Here is an 8,620-nt window from a genome sequence, read left to right as displayed (position 1 = left end):
CATTGTGGGGAAGTTGATTGTATAAATTATATTGCGAGAGAGGATATCCCTAGAATATCTTGTTAAGATTTTCATAAATAATGTATCGCAGTAAATCATTATTTAAAATGATCCAAAAGTACTTAAACATAATAGTGAAAATTTTGTGGAATAAATAACTTGCACGTGATCAAAATTGATTGTGAGTTACTGTTTACATATAAAATGAATTTTTGGATAAATTATCGCATGTGATTATAACTAATTGTGGGTCACTGTTTTTATGTTATAAAGAATTGTTGGATAAATAAGTAAAATGTTTATTATAGCGGCATGCGTTATTATACAATACAATCATATGAGAAACATTGAATACAAATATTCAAGCACTCAGCCCATTGGACATATATGTCACTTCTAACAAAAATAAAGGAATTATGTATACCGCTAAACAAAATTATTACACTTATCGGTTTTCTGTACAACAAAGATTGCATTTGCATGTATGATTAATATAAATATTTTGAGGTCCGCCTAGGAAAATGCGTTAAAAGGAAAATAAAAGTATTTAGATCCGACATAGAAAAGGTTGGATTGCAATATGCTTGTAAATAAATCTGATCTGTATTTCAAGTACTAGTATTCAGTACAGTTCAATAAAAAGTGGCACTCGTTCTCTACTTTATTTTTAGAAAAAAAATTATAAATATACAGCACCTGATTATAACTGGTTGTGGGACATTGTATGTATGTATATAAAGAATCTGGGGGGGTGTTAGTGATTATACCAGTTTGTGGGTCACTGTATATATGTATATAATGGATTGTGCGATAAATACATTGCACTTGATTTAAACTGATTGTGGGTCACTGTGAGAGGGGTTATCAAAATGTTCGTGGACTGAGGCTATAAAATTAGTACTAATGTAGTCTGTGCTTTCAAAATTTATTTGGAACATAAAACAACCAAAAATAAAGAAATGTTGAAAAATTTAGCTTGATACGTTCATTATTTGCCAAATTATTATAAAATAAAAGTGACACATGATCACCCGGCACTGTCAGTGTTCAATTTCATGACGTCCGACGTTATGCTTAATTAATTTGAAGAAATTCCATGGAGCTGAGGAAGGACTTAAACCCTCCTTGTTTACATGACTTAACAATGACATGAACAGCGGTTTTTAAGGAATATAAAAATTAAAGTAAATTTATACATTCGGAGAGGTTCCTCGCTTGATTGAGCCAGCTTATTTAGCTTTTTGGAGTTCAAAATCTACAACATATGATCAATGTCATTATTTGACGTGATTGATTTTTCACACCTTGACTACAAATTGACATTAACTGTGCATCCCTTTTCTCTCTGAATCTATTCTGACATTAAAAGACAAGTACTGTGCCTATAACAGTTTTTTCAGGGGTAAAACTATAAAAATGTTGGATAAGGAAACCCGTCCGCCATTTTGACGTCACAATCAGGGCCTTATTTGTTTGGACACTCCATGTAAAATTTAGGATAAAATTTCATAGAACTTCCAGAATGAAGTGAAAATACCATATTGTATAGAACAATTGCGTCCCAACACATACCTGAATTAATGGGATATTTAGATACCAAATGTTCATATCAAAAACATTTTTGTCAGTTACACATAGGTTGCAAAAACGTCGTATTCGAGGTTGCACCGCCTGGACATACCATTACCATATACATGATTGTGGGACACTCTATGTATAATAAATGTAGTGATCATCGCTGTTTGTGGGTCACTATATATATATAACATTGTGGGGAAGTTGATTGTATAAATTATATTGCGAGAGAGGATATCCCTAGAATATCTTGTTAAGATTTTCATAAATAATGTATCGCAGTAAATCATTATTTAAAATGATCCAAAAGTACTTAAACATAATAGTGAAAATTTTGTGGAATAAATAAATTGCACGTGATCAAAATTGATTGTGAGTTACTGTTTACATATAAAATGAATTTTTGGATAAATTATCGCATGTGATTATAACTAATTGTGGGTCACTGTTTTTATGTTATAAAGAATTGTTGGATAAATAAGTAAAATGTTTATTATAGCGGCATGCGTTATTATACAATACAATCATATGAGAAACATTTAATACAAATATTCAAACACTCAGCCTATCGGACCTATATGCCACTTTTAACAAAAATAAAGGAATTATATATACCGCTACACAAAAATATTCCGCTTAGCAGTTTTCTGTACAAAAAAGATTGCATTTGCATGTATGATTAATATATTTTAAGGTCTGCTTAGGAAAATGCGTTAAAAGGAAAATAGAAGTATTTAGATCCGACATAGAAAGAGTTGGATTGTATTTAAAGTACTACTATTCATTACAATCCAATAAAAAGTGGTCACTCGTTCTCTACTACATCTTTAGAAAAATAAAAATTCATAAATATACTGCACCTGATTATAACTGGTTGTGGGTCACTGTATGTAAGTATATAAAGAATGGGAGGGGGTGGGGTGTTAGTGATTATACCAGTTTGTGGGTCACTGTATATATGTATATAATAGATTGTGCGATAAATACATTGCACTTGATTTAAACTGATTGCGGGTCACTGTGAGAGGGGTAATCAAAATGTTCGTGGACTGAGGCTATAAAATTAGTACTATGTAGTCTGTGCTTTCAAAATTTTTTTTGGAATATAAAACAACCAAAAATAAAGAAATGTTGAAAATTTTAGCTTGATACGTTCATTATTTTGCCAAATTATAATAAATAAAAATGACATTATATAATCACCCGGCGCTGTCGCCGTTCAATTTCATGACGTCCGACAACGTCATTGTTTTTCAATGTCCCCCCTTTTTTTTTTACCTCATACACTTAATTTGAAGAAATTCCGTGGAGCTGAGGGAGGACTTAAACCCGCCTTGTTTACATGACTTAACAATGATATGAACAGCGGTTTTCAAGGAATATAAAAATTAAAGTAAATTTATACATTCGGAGAGGTTCCTCGCTTGATTGAGCCAGCTTATTTAACTTTTTGGAGTTCAATATCTACAACACATTATCAACGTCATTATTTGACGTGATTGATTTTTCACACCTTGACTACAAATTGGCATTAACTGTGCATCCTTTTACTCTCTGAATCTATTCTGACATTAAAAGACAAGTACTGTGCCTATAACAGTTTTTTCAGGGGGTAAAACTATAAAAATGTTGGATAAGGAAACCAGTCCGCCATTTTGACGTCACATTCAGGGCCTCATTTGTTTGAACACTCCATGTAAAATTTAGGATAAAATTTCATAGAACTTCCAGAATGAAGTGAAAATACCATATTGTATAGAACAATTGTGTCGCAACACATACCTGAATTAATGGGATATTTAGATGTCAAATATTCATATCAAAAGTATTTTCTCAGTTACAATTAAGTTGCAAAAACGTTGTATTCGAGGTTGCGCCGCCTGATGATACCATTGCTTACAAAAACATTACTAATTTATCAAAAAATAAAACTTATGATTAATGATTTATTCTTTATATAGAAAAGATAATGCTTACTAGATATTTTAAAATTTGATGTACCTAAAGCGGTTTTAATTTTATGGCGCTAGTCCACGAACTTTTTGATAACCCCTCGTATATATGTACATAATGAATTGTGGGATTAATATATGGCAGGTGGATAAAACCATGCGTCAATGTATATATGTATATAATGAATTGTGGAATAAATATACCGCACGTGATTATACATGATTGTGGGACACTCTTTGTATAATAAATGTAGTGATCATCGCTGTTTGTGGGTCACTATATATATATAACATTGTGGGGCAGTTGATTGTATAAATTATGTTGCGAGAGAGAATATTTTGTTAAGATTCTTATAAATAATGTATCGCAGTAAATTATTATTTAATATGATCCGAAAGTACTTAAATATTATATTGAACATTTTGTGGAATTAGTAAATTGCGCGTGATTAAAACTGATTGTGAGTTACTGTTCATATATAAAATGAATTGTGGGATAAATTATCGCACGAGATTATAACTGATTGTGGGTCACTGTTTATATGTTATAAAGAATTGTTGGTTAAATAAGTAAATGTTTATTATAGCGGCATATGTTATTATACAATACACGTACAATCATATGAGAAACATTTAATACAAATATTCAAACACTCAGTCCATCGGACCTATATGCCACTTTTAACAAAATTAAAGGAAATATATACCGCTACACAAAAATATTACGCATAGCGGTTTTCTGTAAGACAATGATTGCATTTGCATGCATGTATGATTAATATAAATATTTTAAGGTCTGACTAGGAAAAATGCGTTAAAAGGAAAATAGAATTAAGTATTTAGATCCGACATAGAAATATATATAAATATATATGCTAGAAAATAAATCTGATCTGTATTTCGAATATTCTGTACAATTAAAAAAAATTGCACTCGTTCTCTACATTATATTTAAAACAAAAAATACATAAATAACAGCACGCGTCCATCACTGTATGTATGTTTATAAAGAATTGGGGGGTGGGTGGGGTGTTAGTGATTATACCAGTTTGTGGGTCACTGTATATATGTATATAAGGAATTTTGCGATAAATACAATGCACTTGATTAAAACTGATTGTGGGTCACTGTATATACAGTGTTTGTACGTAATGAACTGTAGGTCATTGTTTATATGTATATAATGAATTGTGGAATAAATATACCGCATGTGATTATACGTGATTGTGGGACACTCTATGTATAATAATGTAGTGATCATCGCTGTTTGTGGGTCACTATATATATATATATATATATATAACATTGTGGGGCAGTTGATTGTATAAATTATATTGCGAGAGAGGATATCCCTAGAATATCTTGTTAAGATTCTCATGAATAATGTATCTCAGTAAATCATTATTTAATATGATCCGAAAGTACGTGAAAAGTAATATTGAAAATTTTATATTGAAATCAGCAAAATGTTCTTAATGATTTATTGTATTTTGTACATAAGTAAATATACATACATGTATATATCTATAGATATTTTATCAAACATTAATTCTTATGTCTTTTCATTTAGCATTGCAGCAAATAATATATATAGCAAAAGATAATATTGCGGGTCATAGAATTCATATATGAAGAGGATTGTGCGATGTATATAGTTTATCCCACAATGCTCTATATATATGAATGTTTTGACCCACAATTATATACAACATTTTTAATATTAACTCAAAAATTATATTATATATTATATAAGGACCATATATAACGCCTAAATTATGAATATGGCATAGCTATGCAATGTAGAAATGCGAGATCCCACAAACCAGCTTAGAGGGTCGATGCCCACAAACAACCTCATATACCTATATATATATATATATATATATATATATATATATATATATATATATATATATATATAAAATCAAGGAAAAACAGAATTTATAACTTTTCTTTCTTAAATGCTTCACTAGCATCCAAAATAGATATTGGTTCAAAACGGAGATAATTCGTTTTTGTATTTCATTTTTTTTTTTCAGTAAGAGGGATTCAAAGATGCCAAAAGAAGATAGCGGGGTTATGATGTAAATATTGCATTATCATTATTTTTGTGTATTTTATTTTATTTTAATATTTTTCTTGTTCTGTTTTTTCTTGTTGAAAAAGATTAGTGGTTTCCAAAATAGAAATCATCCAAGTTTTTGTGTAATAAGTTATTGTTTCCTGTCAGTGTGATGGATTCTGAAAGATCAAAACAAGATAGACGGGTCATAATGTAAATATTGTTTTTATCACTATTTGTTGTTGCTGATGATGTTGTTATTTTTGTTGTTGAAAAAGAACTTTGAATTCAAAATGGAAATACATGTTATCCATGTTTTTCTGGAAAAAAATATATATTATTATATTTTTTCACTTACAGTGCGAGGGATTCCGAGTAGCAAACACAAGAAAGAGGGGTCATGATGTAAATATTTAGTTTTTTTTTGTTGTTGTTATTTATGTTGTTGAAAAGGATAAATGATTTCAAATTCGAAATAATCCATGTTTTTGTTGTGATATTTTTTTTCCTTTCAGTGCTAGGGATTTTGAGACAAAACAGGATAGAGGAGTCATGATTTAAATATTGTTTTTTTTTTCATGATTTCTTGTTGCTATTGTTGTTTTTGTTGAAAAATAGCTTTGAATTCAACATGGACATAAATGTAATCCGTGTTTTTGTGGAAAAAAAAAATATATTTTTTTCCTTTCAGTGCGAGGGATTCCAAGGGGCAAATGAAAGAAAGAGTGGTCATGATGTTAATATACATCTTTATATTATTATTTATATTGTTGTTGAAAAAAGATAAAGAATTCAAATTGGAAAAAAATCCAAATTTTTGTTGTAATACTTTATATTTTTTTTATTTCAGTGCGAGGCTTTCTGAGATGTCAAAACAGGGTAGAGGGGTCAAGATGTAAATATTTTTTATCGTTATTTGTTGTTGCTGATGATGTTGATGCCTAAAAGGAGTTTTGAATTCAAACGGAAAATACAGGTTACCCATTTTTTTGGTAAAAAATGTATATTGTTACATTTTTTTCCCTTTCAGTGCGAGGGATTCCGTGGGACCAAAACAAGATAGAGAAGTCTTGATGTTAATAAAAGATTTTTATTTTACTTTTGTAAATCTATTTATTTCTTTTTTATTTATATATTTATTTTTTTGTGTGTTGTTGTCGTTGTTACAAAAAAAAAATAAATAAATAACAAATATAACAATTCTTAATTTCCCCTTTGTATGTATTTCATCTGAAACTTTTTTTTATAAAAAAAAAATTCTATGTAACGAAATGCTATTATATTTTGTTTTCATTTCAGAGCTAGAAAAGTCAAAAAGACGCCCAATATGCAAGTCTTGGGTACGAAATGAAGTTAGTTGACATGGCGAGCGTTGGGGCTGCAAATTCAAATTATGAATTGATGTTGACTGCCCAAATGCTATTTACTGGATATTTACAATAAATTCATATTTACAGAGCACTGTGTCGAGCAATGAATTTTGATGTGCTTTAATTACTGTTACCAAAAAATAAAGAAATATTTAAAATCAGTGTTTAATATCAAAAGATACATGTACAGGGGAATATTGTATGTATAAGTTATCAATAATATGAATACATCACACAAAATACCACATTTTACAACAATATGAAAATTACTTTGGATTATCTTCAATTAATTTTTTAATTTTCAAAAGATATATTATGACTTAGGCTTCTTCTGATGGAAAAAAAATACTCGGGTTTGAACTATCTTTATAATTAGATATATTCGATAAATATTTCTTTTCAAAGGGGACTTCACAGCAGATCTAAACTTCCCGTCAGGAACTTCTGTTTCTCAATAAGGTTTTTGATCTATGTTTTCCATGTAAGGGACCGTTCAAGGTAGCTCAGTCGGTAGAGCGCTCGCTCCGTGATCGGGAGGTCGTGAGTTTGTATCTCGGCTGCGACTGACCTAGTCGTTAAAATGGGTAGCAACTGTTTCTTCGCCATGCACTCGGCACTTTGAAGTGAAAGTTTGGGGTCCTTCGGATGAGACCTTAAAAACCGAGGCAAGCGTTGGCACGATAAAGATCCCTTACTGCTCAATGGCCCTGAGTGCCGAGTAAAGGTCAAAATTTGAAGCCCTTTACCGGCATACGGTGACGTCTCCATATGAGTGAAAAATTCTCAAGAGGGACGTTAAACAATATACAATCAATCAATCCATGTAAGTATTGTTGTAGTAAAGTATTAAATCAATCTTATAATTTATTTTTATATATTATCTGTACTTGTATTGTGTAAGATAATATGTGAACGTTTCGGATTAAGCGGCTTTAAGACCAAGGAGTAAAAAAACTCAGAGTTGAAATTCACTTATTATAAGATATGTGCAGTTACCATGCGCTAAAGTACAGGTCGACTGATGCTTGTTTGCATACAGTACTCTTAAGACTCAGTTTTTTATTTTTCGATTAAGTAGCAGCTGCATTGAAAAGTAAAGGTATACTTTTAGGTACCTGAAATCCAAACAGGTAATTGCAATTTTTTAATCATCAAAGAGATTGCAACAAGTTCCTCATCCATATCCGGATGTCCCGATAACGCAACCATTTTCATTACTTTTCGACTTGAGTTGGATCAATTAGTGGCTGAAAGCAATGTTATTAAAAGATGCACTTAACTGAAGGTCAAAGGGAAAGCGTTATGTTATTATTATATTTCCTTTGCAAGGTTCGATATAATCAGAGCGGAATTTATTTTCATCGTCAAGATTTGTAGATGACAACCAGGATTAAAACTTGTACATCCACATCCGGCAAAAGGAAGATCACTCAAAAAATCGGAGGTGGTATCAAGCATCTTCTTTTTATAATATATTTTTAGAGTTAAAATAGTTTATCAAAAAAATGGAACCTGTTTTTATTAATTGAGAAATATTCCTTATCTCAATGGATTTCTGATAACCAAGTCTCTGAGTAGACAACACAATAAAAGGCTACCATTTTTTGCAAGAGACATATCTTTAACGCAACAATATACATATGTATACCTACAAGCTATTT

Source organism: Saccostrea cucullata, unplaced genomic scaffold, assembly GCF_032062105.1.
Source record: "Saccostrea cucullata isolate Sc308-1 unplaced genomic scaffold, CSIRO_AGI_Scuc_v1 ctg3895, whole genome shotgun sequence".
NCBI lineage: Eukaryota > Metazoa > Mollusca > Bivalvia > Ostreida > Ostreidae > Saccostrea > Saccostrea cuccullata.
The sequence above is the reverse complement of the archived record's forward strand: the minus strand, read 5'-3'. Positions refer to the sequence as shown.